Source organism: Kogia breviceps, chromosome 6, assembly GCF_026419965.1.
Source record: "Kogia breviceps isolate mKogBre1 chromosome 6, mKogBre1 haplotype 1, whole genome shotgun sequence".
NCBI classification, from domain to species: Eukaryota; Metazoa; Chordata; class Mammalia; order Artiodactyla; family Physeteridae; genus Kogia; species Kogia breviceps.
This window is the reverse complement of record NC_081315.1, coordinates 5,530,859-5,544,389: the sequence shown is the minus strand read 5'-3', so window position 1 is coordinate 5,544,389 and position 13,531 is coordinate 5,530,859. Positions and strand designations below refer to the sequence as shown.

Sequence of the window (13,531 nt, the reverse complement as noted above, 5' to 3'; positions counted from 1 at the left end):
ACATTTTACAATTCAATGATAATACTGCTTATAGTCAGTATACATTTTAAAAAAAATTTTACTAACACTAAATCATGAGTTGCATGTTGTCATTTTAAATTTTATCATAAATGATACTTTCATAAATTATTCCTTTAGTGGAACATTATTTACTTCAAAGTAATGACATTTCCCAAGGTGCTTAAAACATGTTCAAATTAGCACTGGAAAAAAAAAATCTACCTAGTTAAATTTCTCTTTTCTATTATATTGACCACAAACATAAAGTCAGATCTCTTCAAAATAATTTGGAGTTATAGTATGAATTAAAGTAGTTGATTTTTAAAATATTCAAATTACTAGTATTGCTTAATTTTATCTGCTACCTATATAACTCTATAAAACACTTTGGTCTGCTTGTTTTAATCTCCATGCCCAATATGTCATTTTATAATAATTCTATTTCCTTCTACCATTAAAAAACATCTTTTACATAGATAGCTCTTCAAAGCATTTACTTGACATGTCACCATGGGGAAGCAAATCAGGGAAAATGAGAAAAGACATACAGTGGCCACAGTGTGGAAAGCGTATTTAAGATACATATATGCACAAAGATTGGTATTTTAAATCCATGGGATAAGAAAAGATTAGTTTTCATAAAATCAGGAAACATCTTTAATGGCTCCCTCATATACAGAGGAAATGAGTCGGGGATAAAAGTGCAAAAAGGAAAAGAAGCAAAGGACCTTTGTAAGATGTTGGATCCTCAGTTTCATTAATCAGCCATCAATAACAGACCTAGATATACTGCTCTTTTTCATAAAAATCAGCCACTAACCGTTTCCTCTTAGGCAAGGTTCTCCATCAGGGAATATTTGGCAATGTCTGGAGACACTTTTGTTTGTCACAACTAGGGGTGGGGAATTGGAATTAGCAACCAGTGGAAATTAGCAAGAATGTTGCTAAACATCCCACAGTGACCAGGACGGGCCACCGTAACAAAGAATTATCCAGACCAGAATGTCCGTGGTGCAGAGATGAGAAACAATGCTAAGGCAAAATGGGAACAGTTCTTTCTCTTAATGTATACCCTTCATAATGACTTTTTCAGAAATCCTCCCTCCACACCATTGAGCCTACCCTGGATGTTCATTTTGGCCTGATTTCGTTTGTAAACCAACGGTCCTGAGCGACGTGATGATGGAGGTTGACAAGAAAACAGCCACCATATAACTGCTACACACTCCTTTTGGATGTTCTTGAAGGTAACTTTATATCTTCCCTGGAAAAATATTACACGTTTACATTTGAAATGTAGCATATTTTGCTTCTGACTAATATATTTTCTCTATATGATGATACATTTCAATTCAATTTCTGGTTTGAGGTATAAATTTTCTGTTTAGAACACGGTTCAGGATAGACCATTTGTAAATGATAATTTGGCACCAACCTATCTGAAAAGCATTTTTGACCCTAAGATTTTTGGCATTCATGTTCAAAAAAAAAAAAATGTGAGCATCTCCTTCCTGCTTATTTCCCAGCCAGGATGCAGACAGAGCTCTAAATTAGACTATAACCGTATTTTTAGATTCAATGTATATAGAGGACAAGTAATCAGAAAGCCTAGGCAGTAAAACAGCCCACTTAGATGAGGTATCTGATATTCCTGGGATCAGGTCGGATTATTTCACCAGCTTGAACAGTAGCTATTGGACTTATTTCTTACTTAAAGTAGGCATTAAGTTTTTGTTGATTTAACCTATATTTGTAGTGTTGGCTTAAAACGAAATTAAACTTTACAGATATACTACAGTCTGTTATTGACCTTATTTTTTAACTAGATTTTTTATGTTTGTATATTTAGGAAAGGAAATACAGTCAGAAATGTATATGTAAAGTATCTACCATCTTGAAACTGAGTAAAAAGCAGTATAGCATAACAATATAGTCACTTGATTTCTGTGCCAGGGAAATCGACATTTGATTTTCTGCTCTGCTGCTTCAGTTGTTGAGGAAGCTTGGGAAAATTTTCTCACCTTCCAGGCTTAACACATGGTAGGAATCAATGATATTTGCAATTGATCACTTTTGTGTGTATGTTTTCCCCAGAACTAAAGGATGTATACAGCAATTAAACAAACATGGTTCAAATTATTTTTATTTTCTGATTTTCTCTCTCTCTCCCTCTCCTTCTCTCTCTTTCTACACATACACACACACACACACACACACACATACACACAATCTGACATATTTTTATACATGTACAAGTATTACATTTCTACCTACTAGTAATGTTATGAAGATTAAATATGACAATTTATGTAAAGTACTAAGTTCTTTTCTTGGACATATTAATAGCTCAGTTATTTTCAGTCATTATTATTTCCAAATGTCAAACATATCATACTGAAATGACTTTTGAATAATTTATTACAAATAACTCAAGAATAGCAGATATAGTTCTTTTTATTAGTAATCCTTATTCCTTTAAGGCTTGCATGTGATGTTTAAAAATTATATCACAGAATCTTATAATTTAAGTGGTGTCACTTAATCTCATCTACTTTTTTGGTGAGAGAACTGAGGGCCACAGATGCTTCAGAACAAGTCAGGATAATGTCTGAAGCAGTCCCTGGTCATCCAAGATCAAAATGAGCTCTTCCTCTTTCACTGGGAAGTCGAGAGGGATGGTCTCCCTCAGGATGGTTTTGGAGGAAAAAAAGTGGAAACATCAGCTTGGCCATTTCTAAGTTCAAATGAAATAATACAACACAACGAGGAGCATGTTCATTTCCACCTTTGTCCAAACTTTTAAATGAATGATAACATGCTTAGAGAAGGTTTTTTAATATCTCAGTCATTTGCAAGAAAGAAGCGGTGCTTTATTTGTTCCCTTTCAGTTTGATGTGTTTTCCCCTCAATTCAAAATTGATTTTAAAAAGTTGACTAACAGTAAAAGCAATGCTGACTGAGAAAGAGACTGCCTCCTCTGTAGACTAATAATAATTTAGAGTTTTATTGGCTAATACAAATTAAGAGAAATCTGGGCTGGTTTCAGGACAAATCCAATTAAAGCATGACTCAGTTGACAGTTTCTAATTTGCATCATGAAGACATGATTTATGTCTTCCCAAGTGTAAATATCCTCATCCACTTTTATATATAAAATGGTTATAATTTTTATATAATAATTTGCTTATTGCTGCAGTTAATCATTTATATACACTCTTAAAAGGTGAGAACTTAAAACCGACTATTTTATTGTTCCACCCACTTATGTTTTATAGCTTATGTAGACAAAATGTATCTACAAATATACTATTTTATTGTGCTGCCTTAGTAATCTCTATAAGAATTTATAAATTAACATGTGAATGTTTGATGTTGGAAAATGTTGGATCAGGTACTCAGGCTAAGCTTTCTGCATATAAATGTATATGCATTTATATATACATACAGAATCTCGTACATTTGAGCTGGGACCCTGAAAGTTGCACCTTGGGAGCAGTGATGAGGTAGTCTTTGCAGGTGTAATCAAGATAAAGATTTTTATATGAGACAAGCATCATGGATTATCTGGATAGGCACTAAATCCAATGACAAGTATCCTTATAAGAGACACAAGGAAGCAAGAGAGAAAAGAAGCAATGAGAACACAGAGGCAGACATGGAAATGCCTAGAGCTTCTTGAAGCTGAGAGAGGCAAGGAACAGTTTGTCCCCTGGAAACTTCAGAAGGAAAATGGCCCTGCTGACACCTTGATTTCAGACCTCTGGCTTCCAGAACTAATGGGGAAATAAGTTTCCGCTATTTAAAGCCACTAAGTTCGTGGCGATTTTTCACAGCCGTCCTGGGCAAGTAAACAAAGCTGAATAACTCGAACCATTAAGCTTGAGAGCAGGTGGGTCAATGAGTTAGAAGGCAGGCAGTGCCATGCTGCAGCAAGCTCATTGATTTTCTGTTTGGACATTTTATTTATGTAAATATTTTATTTACACCTTCCTTCTGCTTAGTGCAATGGATTGATTTAACATTCTCCTGGTCACAAAGAAGCATGAACTGTGGACTTGCTTGAAAACATATTGATGCCCTTAAAGTGAATGAGAAAAGTGCTAGAACTGTTGGTCTTTGAGCCACAAAGAATGAGAGTCCTCTAGCGAAGAGCATGTCAGGGTCACGCTAGCAAAGCTCAGAAGACATGTTGAGTAGTCTAATGACTGCAGGGAAAATAGAAGACTCTGTTTCAATTCATAAGTATTTACCATACAAGAAATGCCAAGAGAGTCCTACAGTATGATAAAATACATTCACTAAATTTGAACACTATACATAATGAAAAAGCTTTTCCCTTTTAGATAACTATAAGATAGCTGTAGGGGGAGAGATCAGATGTAGTAGCTGCTAGGTCTATTTTTAAGTATAATGTATTCAATCATCCAAATATATAAGTTTCTGCCACATGCCAAGCAGAATTCTGGATACGGGAGCTACAGCAGTGAACAAGGGTAAAACAAGTTTCCTATTCTTGTGGAACTTCCATTTTAGTTTAGAACTGTTCACATTTAAAGAGCGATTTATTTCTTCACCTTCTTTGCTCTGAAGCTTTTTGTAGAGCTAAATTAAAAAAGCACTTGACTAGTATAACACACAAATTTCCACATGTGTATTTTGTATTGTAAAAAATAGGCAAAAGATGAAGCAATAGAAATATCTGGAAGAGGAGATGCTACCTCCCAACACGTAACGTATTTCCAATCATAGAATAAACAGGAAGAAATGTGGCCATTGTATGAGAAACTAACCTCTTGACGACTGTAATTTCTCATCTTGTCCCAGTGTTTGGATGTGGGAAGGGAGATTAGACCATGGGTTTTAGAGTATGAGCTGAAGAGAGCTGATTTGTTCACCACAAGAAAATCGGATTAATTTCTGGGTTTCTATTCCTGGAAATAGAAATAGAGATATTCCTGGAAGGGAAGGAACAAAAGCAGGAGAAAAGGATGGAGAATGAAAAACTGAACAAGAAACATGACTCAGCCACTGAAAGACCTTTAAAAACTGAAATATTGAATATTCAGTTTTGAAATTTTTGTGATATAAATCATAAAAGATAACTAAAATTCAGTAATGATATATATATACATAGTAAATAAATATATATATTTTATATAGTAAATATATATATATTCCTTCCCCTCTCCCATGCCCAGAATTTAGTTGATGTATAGTTGGTGTTAGAAACAAGATGTATAGAAGAAAAAAGGAATTCTGCAGACAGAAAGCTGAAGTCCATGGTGACCATGGGGGCAATTGGAAGTCTAGGAATTTATTAAAAATATACAGTATGGGAATAAACTTTACACAGAAAATGGAATAAGTGTTCAAATAAAACTTACCTAGATCTTTTGGGTTGTATGAGCCCAGTTGACTCCTGGGTTTTATAGGGACCAATTATTATAGTCTCTTCACTCTACCCCACTTTTTAGAATTCAATAATTATTAGTAGAAAGGTATTTGTTTGTTTTTTGAGAGAGAGATAAAAAACTGATCTGTGAGGATAGCAGAATGATCTACTAATGACATCTCAGAATGATTACCCCCCCATCTACTCAACCAATGTATAAATTTGAGACTCATTTTACCTTATCTTTGTCATCCATATACAATTATTTACTAGTCCTGTCTCTTTTTTTCCTATGTATCTCTTCAATTTTGGCATTCTTCATCTTATTGCTCCTCTCCTAGTTTTAAGCCCTATCATTTCCAATCTAATCAATTAGCTGCTGTTCTTGTTTTCCCCTTAGCACCTCTGAAATCATTCCGTCACCGCTAAACAGTGATATTTAGAAAGCACAAAACTAGTTAGTTTATACCTCAGATGATATATTTTCCCTCAGTTGAATAGTTTATAATGTTTCCCTCTGTTTTCATGATAATATTAAAAATGTAAGCAGGACAAATTCAAACCTCCACGATCTGCCCCCTGTTTGCCTTTCCAGCGTGGTCCACCATCATATCTCTACACACCCTGGACACTTGTGCCGTGATGAACTACGGGTGGTCCAGCGCACCACATCCTATAGTACCAGCATAGCTTATGATTTTCATATGATGTTTACATGTGGTTTTCCCACTTTTTCTGCCTGGTTAATGTGGGATATTTTTGAGTGCAACTCTAATGTTACCTTTGAGTTTTAGTTAAACTCCACAGTACTGCATGTCAAAATAGCAAATCTTAAATCCACAAAGGCAAATAGTCTATTGTACTTAATTTTAAAAGCTTCATGAAATAATTTATTGAGATAAAGTTAAAAGTAATAGGAACAATACAATTAATAGGTAAAGTTTTTGGCATTATTAAGAGAATATCTAAAAACATACACATGGAATAAACACAAGAAAGTTAAGCTATGAGTACATTGTTTCACTTTCATAAGAGTTTGGTATATGTATTGAGGTTGATGTAGGAGTTTTTAATAACTTTGTGAAGTATATGCACAAAATTCTAGAAAAATAGATTTTCAGTTTAAAACACTAACAGCCGTATCCAATCAACATAATACTACGTATGGTTCTTTTATTCTTCCCACGTAAGAATCTAGGATCACTCCTATTTGAAAAAAAATATTTGTAAATTCATTACAAGTGTTTTGCTATGTTTCTTCCAGGAAAGAATGGGAAAGGTCAAACTTGGGACTTAGTCTTGAAGTATTTAAATAACTTTAAGAACTTGTCTATTTTAATAACAGAATGAGTCAATCAATTCTTTTTCCATGAAGATTATCAAATGATTGTTCTTTCTTTCTCTTCCTGTATATATGTACAAAATGATATATGTTGCATATTTTAAATTTATTTCCAGCAAGTCTTACATTTATCACAGCAGTTCATCATTCAATTGTCAGTGAGGTTCTTAGGTGAGATCTTTGTATGTTCAATTATCTACAAAAAGCATTTTAAATCAATGTCACCTTTATATTTCAGATAAAATAGGCATGTAATTGTGTTTACCCATGTAGGAACTTGCCAAGTGATAAAAGCATTTGTATTTGTAAAAGTATTGGGTGGTTACAGTACATCTGTGAATTACTCAGCTCAACATGTATTTCTACTGACTTACCAGCCAGACATCAGAAAGGCAGATGATACTTTTCTCAGATCTCTTTGCTGCCCGTGTGGCTGATGACAGGTACGGCAAAATCAAATGCACACTCTCCTAAGACTTGGATTGGAACCAGGCAAGGAGAGAGGGAGGATACAGGGGGTCTGTCTTGCTGGTGCAGATCAGCTGTGGTAACAGATTCACAGGGTGGCTTCCTGATGGTGGAAGTTCTTTCTGGAAGCTCAGACTGAAGGTTGTTTCTTCATTTCTCCTCATAATTTTGCAAGACAATCTTCTCTAATACATTCTTGTATATATCAGCTGGAGCAATTTCTGTTCCCTGCAACTATTGTCCAATAATTTTTAGAGATAATTATGAAAAACATAGCAGTATAAGTAGATAATTAACTTTAAAATGGGAGCCAAAGAAAGTCATTAATTATGAATTAAGCCCAGCTTGTGTCTCATTTATGGCTTTAAAAGAGAGAATAGTCTAATTCTGGAAACACAGAATCTTGTTTAGATATTAAACTGAAATTTCATAGTGGTTAGTTGGTTTTGCTAGTTTTTTGCGTGTTTGTTTTGTTTTCTTTTCATATTATTTTGTCCACTGCTAGGTCAGACAACACAGGTTAAATAGCTGGCTTAGCCTGTGGAATGTTTATTTTCCCATCAAAATGCATTATGACTTTAGGTCTCTAGACCTGAAGGCAAATAGCACATACCATTGATTCCTACATGGGTTTCTTCTATTTACTGAAATGATTCATTCAGGGGTGTCCATTAGTCAGTTCTCGTCGAGACCTCAGAAGCTGAAAGCGTTAGGGCTGAGATAAGACCTCGTGTTACATAGCCAGGCTCCAAAGGACCGATTTGCCATTGCTCTCGTTCCATTCATTGTAGGACTGGGGGCTCAGTTAGGGGGCAGACTCCCAGGGAACCCCACTCACACCCTGCTGCTGTTCTTCCTGTTCTACTTGTTCCCTCGTTTCCCATGAAGATGAGATGGTTCTCGTCCATCCCGATGAGGCTGGTGTCCAAGTCCCTGCTGCTGCCAGAGCTGCAGTTCTGCTCTTGTTGACTCTTCATACTGTTTCCTTCAGAGCAGCCACATTCCTGAGAAGCCAGTCATGGTTATTTACACACCCTTGTTGTTTCCGTATACTCCTAACTCATTAGAAATACTTTTAAGGGAGTCAGACTTCCTTAATCAGGGGCCAAGGTGGATGGCATGGCCATCTTGTCCATTCTGTTCTTGGTTACTAGCACCATGTGGTGGTAGGGAATGAATTAAAAGCTCTCTTTTCCTCTCTCAACAAGCAGCAGCATCATTCTCCTCTGTCTTCCTCCTGCTGGAAACTCATGGCCTCATTCCCTGTATCTCCATTTTACTTATAGCAGAATTGGATCAGATTCAGCTCAAATGTGATTTTCTTTCTTATTACATTTGCTACACATCAGTTAATATTCTTCTCATTCCAGGAAGGGCCATAACATGTTAAAAAATAACATTATATTCTAATAAAGTTGTGCTGACATTTTAATGACTTTATAAAGTAATTTATGTTCTATTTGGATAGCATGCTACTTTTGGAATAGTTTCTTATTTTGCCTGTCATCTTATAGACAAGGCAATTCATCAAACAACATTTGTGTATGATGCTTAGGAGACTGAATAAAAATTGCTTTCAATCTTCAATGACTTGGCATCATATCACTTATTTTACCATTAATGGTTTTATCACTGGACTAATTTGATTGCATTTCCTAATATACACTGTCTCATTCTCACCACAAAAAAAAATTATTCCTTTTTCTTGGTATGTGTTCCATGGTTATATAAGTGTTTATAGAGGTGGTATAAGGTTTTCTTATAATTATAGGTATATTTAGACCTTATGATCTAAGGGTTGTATATGAAAAATCCAGGTTTGGAAAACACTATTGGTTAACTTACAAGACAGAAGTCCAAAGGATTGCTTTAATTTGGGACCTGGCTGTTTTCCTGGAAATCACTTCCATGCATCATTTTTCTTGAAACTCAAGTATAGAAAACCTGAAGTGGGTTCAGCCAATTCATCATGAACTGAACCAAGTGGGCGAAGTTTGCTGCCAACAGCTTACCCCCATATCCTTCTGGGATGCTTATAACTCTGGTGTGTCATCATCCTTCAGCTCTGAATGCTGCCTGCAATCAGAGGTCATCATGGGAAAGAGCTCTTGGGAATTTATTGCCACATCAATTGACATAGTCCTGAGAGCGTGGCTTGCATTTCTTCTAAAACTCATGAAATAATGTCTGAACTTCCTTTTACTATGAAGCTTTAATTCAAGGACCCTTAGGACAAATTGATTTCTGGTATAAAATGAGAAGTTTTACCCTCTCAAGGAGAAGGAGCTGGGAAGGGAGCAATTCACACACCTGAATTCAAAGAGTTGTCTCAGCTTTTCCGCAGCATTTTTCATTTGCTTCCCATGACCAAGGAGCTTATAAAAAGTGAGGAGAAAAATGAAAGCATTTTCACCCAGAATTGTTCTTTTCATTCCAGAAAGGATTAGTTCATTCACAGTTTATCATAACAGTCATTCCTCAGCCTCAGCAATTGAGCAAATGCATTATAAGTTGTGAAATTGCTTCCTATCAGATCTGCGAACGCTTTGATAATCTTACACTATCTCACGCAAAAAAACAGTAAACTGCAGAAGGCAGCTGTTACTCAGCTGACTTCCAGAAATTCCGATTTCATATGCTTGGACGGGGCAAGTGCTCATGATTTAAGGTTAAATGGCATAAACCTTGTACTGAGAAGCAATGTAGGTATAGTGAAAAGAAATGTGGATTTTGCCTCTGGATGCCTGGATTCTGGTTGCACAAGAGACTAATTGTACCTCATTGCCAAGTCTCTTTAATCTACTTAGATTTTAGTTTCCTTCACCTTTAAGTAGGGACTGTAAGCTGATAATAATTTTAGCTAGTCTCTTTGCAAATACGGAAGAACTCTTCATTCCTATTTTTCTTGCTTTCTATCATACTTCACATCAAATCTGTCAGCAAATTATGTTGCACTATTACTAAAATATTTTCAGATTTTCATCTTTCCTGTGAGCCACTTTTCCTGTTGTCATTCTGGTACAAGCACCCTCATCTCATACCTGAGTTATTGCATTGGTCTCCCTTCTTGCACCCTTACCTACATCCTACCTTTAAAAATATGAATCAGATCCCATCACTTTTGTGCTCAAGACTGTTCAATAGTTTCCCACCTTATTCAAAGTAAAAGCCATGGTCCTTACAATGGCTTCTCGGCAGAACTCTTCATGCTGGCTCTCCGTGGATCCCTGCCCCACCATTCAAATCTCTCTCACATTGCCTGCAGGTAGACCAGATGTCCTTCACCCTCGTGTCTTCTCTCTTGTGCTTCCACTGCCTGAGATACTCTCCTTATGGAACCCACGTGGCTTACTCTCACCTTTTTGATATTTCTGCTCAATTCTCATGTTGTTGGTGAAGTCATTTTTAAAAAAAAAAATTTTATTGAAATATAGTTGATTTACAATGTTGTGTTAGTTTCAGGTGTATAGCAAAGTGATTCAGTTTCATTCATATATATGTGTACATATATGTGATATATATATATTCAGTTTCATTCATATATATGTGTATATTCTTTTCTAGATTCTTTTCCATTAGAGGTTATTACAAGATACTGAGTATAGTTCCCTGTGCTGCACAGTAGGTCCTTGTTGTTTATCTATTTTATGTATAATAATGAGTATATTCTAATCCCAAACTCCTAATTTATTCCTCTCCCCCTTCCCCCTTTGGTAACTATAAGTTTGTTTTCTATGTCTGTGAGACTATTTCTGTTTTGTAAATAAGTTCATTTGTATCATTTTTTTTAGATTCCACATATAAGTGATATCATATATTTTCCTTTCTCTGTCTGACTTACTCCACTTAGTATGATAATCCATGTTGCTGCAAATGGCATTATTTCATTCCTTTCTTATGGCTGAGTAGTATTCCACTGTGTACATATACCACATCTTCTTTATCCATTCACCTGTTGATGGACACTTAGGTTTCCTCCATGTCTTGGCTATTGTAACTAGTTCTGCTATGAACATAGGGGTGCATGTTTCTTTTCGAATTACAGTTTTCTTTGGATATATGCCCAGGAGTGGAATCACTGGATCATATAGTGACTCTCTTTAGTTTTTTAAGGAACCTCCATACTGTTCTTTATAGTGGCTGTACCACTTTACATTCCCACTAACAGTAGAGGACAGTTCCCTGTTCTCCACACTATCTCTAGCATTTATTGTTTGTAGTCTTGTTGATGATTGCATTTCTGACTGGTGTGAGGTGATACCACATTATAGTTTTGATTGGCATTTCTCTAATAATTAGTGACATTGATAATCTTTTCATGTGCCTGTTGGCCATCAGTATGTCTTTGGAAAAATGTCTATTTAGATCTTCTGCCCATTTTTTGATTGGGTTGTTTGTTGGTTTGTTTTTGATATTGACCTGTATGAGCTGTTTGTATATTTTGTCAATGAATCCCGCATCGGTCTCATCATTTGCGAATATTTTCTCCCATTCTGCGGGTTGTCTTTTTGTTTTGTTTATTGTTTCCTTTCCTCGTTAACCAGTGTGACCGAGTGCCCCTCACACTCCTCAACCCCTCGTCTCCATAACACTTATCACCTTTTATCCTTCAATATGATAATCTATTTATATTTAATTTTCTCTCTCCCCACACTAGAATGCAGTCTTTGAAAAGGCAATAATTGTTTCTTTCTGTATTGTTCACTGACATATTCCCAAAGACCAGTATAGTGCTCGAACACTGTATGTACTGAATAAGCATTTATCGAATGAAGCAGTGAAGGGACGAATGAATATATGAATAATCAACAAAATGCATGTGACACTTTACATGTTATAATGTTTAAATCTCTCAATAACATTCATAAGGAGGTATTACTATTAGCTCTGGTTTGGAGCTAATGGGGAAACGGGCTAAACAATTTCAGTTCACAAATATTCACCAAGTATGTCGCTATCTTGCTTCAAAGTCTAAGTTCATTACCCTTCCACTATACTCTCTTCTCTGAAATAATATAAGATAAAGTGGTTTGAAAAGGATAAAGCAGTATCCTGAAATGTATGGTAATGTGTAGTTAAATAGAAAGATTCTTTCTTCTGCTCCAAGGAATTAAAAATGAGGTAAGATAATTTATTTTGTCTTTTAACTTTGGTCCTTACTCAAAATTGGACATGTTACTTGACAAGTGCATTATATACCTATAAGAGCTCCCAGATGTAGTTTTCTACTCTTCTTGCCATTTAAGCTTTTAAACTCCTATTTCTGTGGGGTTTTTTTTTTTGTGTGTGTGTGTGTGTGTGTGAGAGAGAGAGAGAGAGAGAGAGAGAGAGAAAGGGAGATTTTTTCAACTTTAGATACAAGAGAAGAATTACAAGGGTAGTTGGTTAAAATTCATATACTAAACCATCTTTTTTGTAATATAGTCCACATAATCTACACTGGGCATGTATTTTTCTTGTGGAACTAAATACATTTTTTCCTCCATATATTACAGAAAGACTTTAATTTGGGGCCAGATCTAGGTCAGAGCAAAAATGACTTTTTAGGAGTCAATAGTATGTAATTCACTATTCCAAACTTAACTCAGTCATTTACTGCTTTTGTGATTTTTGTTTAACTGTATTTGAACTATAATATTGTTTATTTAATATTTTTATTTAAACAGACTTGGTATTTCTAGTTAAAAGCATGAATATATAAGCAGTGAAATTATGGATTTGAGGTGCCAGTCATTTTTTCTAATAAACATTAAATAAATAAGAATTAAAATTTTATAAAGCCTATCCACCAATGAAAATTACCAAGCCTTTTTTGCACATGAGGTATGCATTTCTTATATATGTACCTAATTTTGCAAAACACTGATAGAAAGGCACTTCCCGCCTTACTACTGTAGACCTGTATATTAAGGGTATTCTCACTTCAGAAAAAAACTAACCATTGAGGGAAGAATATCTGTATGATCTAGATGCCTGCATGATGTTTGTGTACACCATTTATCCCTAAGGTGAAGGTGAAAACATACATATTTTGGTTAAATGTCAAAATGGTTGAGTAGTAAAGAGGGATAATCTGCTGAAGCAATATAGTTCTTTCAAAGATTAGGTTTATGATATGAAGTATATTAGTCAAGTGCTCTAGGAGAAACAGAACTGGTAGGAGATGATTGACTGATTGATTGATTTGAGTCTGAGGAATTGGTTCACACAATTATGAAGGCTGAGAAGTTCCACGATCTACCATCTGCAAACTAGAACCCAGGAGAGCTGGTGGTGTAATTCAGTCCCTCCAAATCTGAAGGCTTCAGGACCTGGAGACCTGCTGGTGT

At 35.5% G+C, this 13,531-nt stretch overlaps 1 protein-coding gene across 2 annotated transcripts in view; it reads left to right on the top strand.

The window, feature by feature from the left end:
* The window catches only part of NAF1 (nuclear assembly factor 1 ribonucleoprotein), a 291,086-nt gene that overhangs the window by 240,179 nt on the left and 37,376 nt on the right, over nucleotides 1-13,531 (top strand). The window contains exon 9 of one of the 2 annotated variants that reach the window (XR_010840951.1): nucleotides 1,094-1,247. The exons of the other annotated variant lie outside the window; for it this stretch is intronic. The gene's annotated coding sequence lies outside the window, so the exon portion shown is untranslated. Of the gene's footprint in view, nucleotides 1-1,093; nucleotides 1,248-13,531 lie in introns of those variants that run through there. 2 annotated transcript variants of the gene reach the window in all.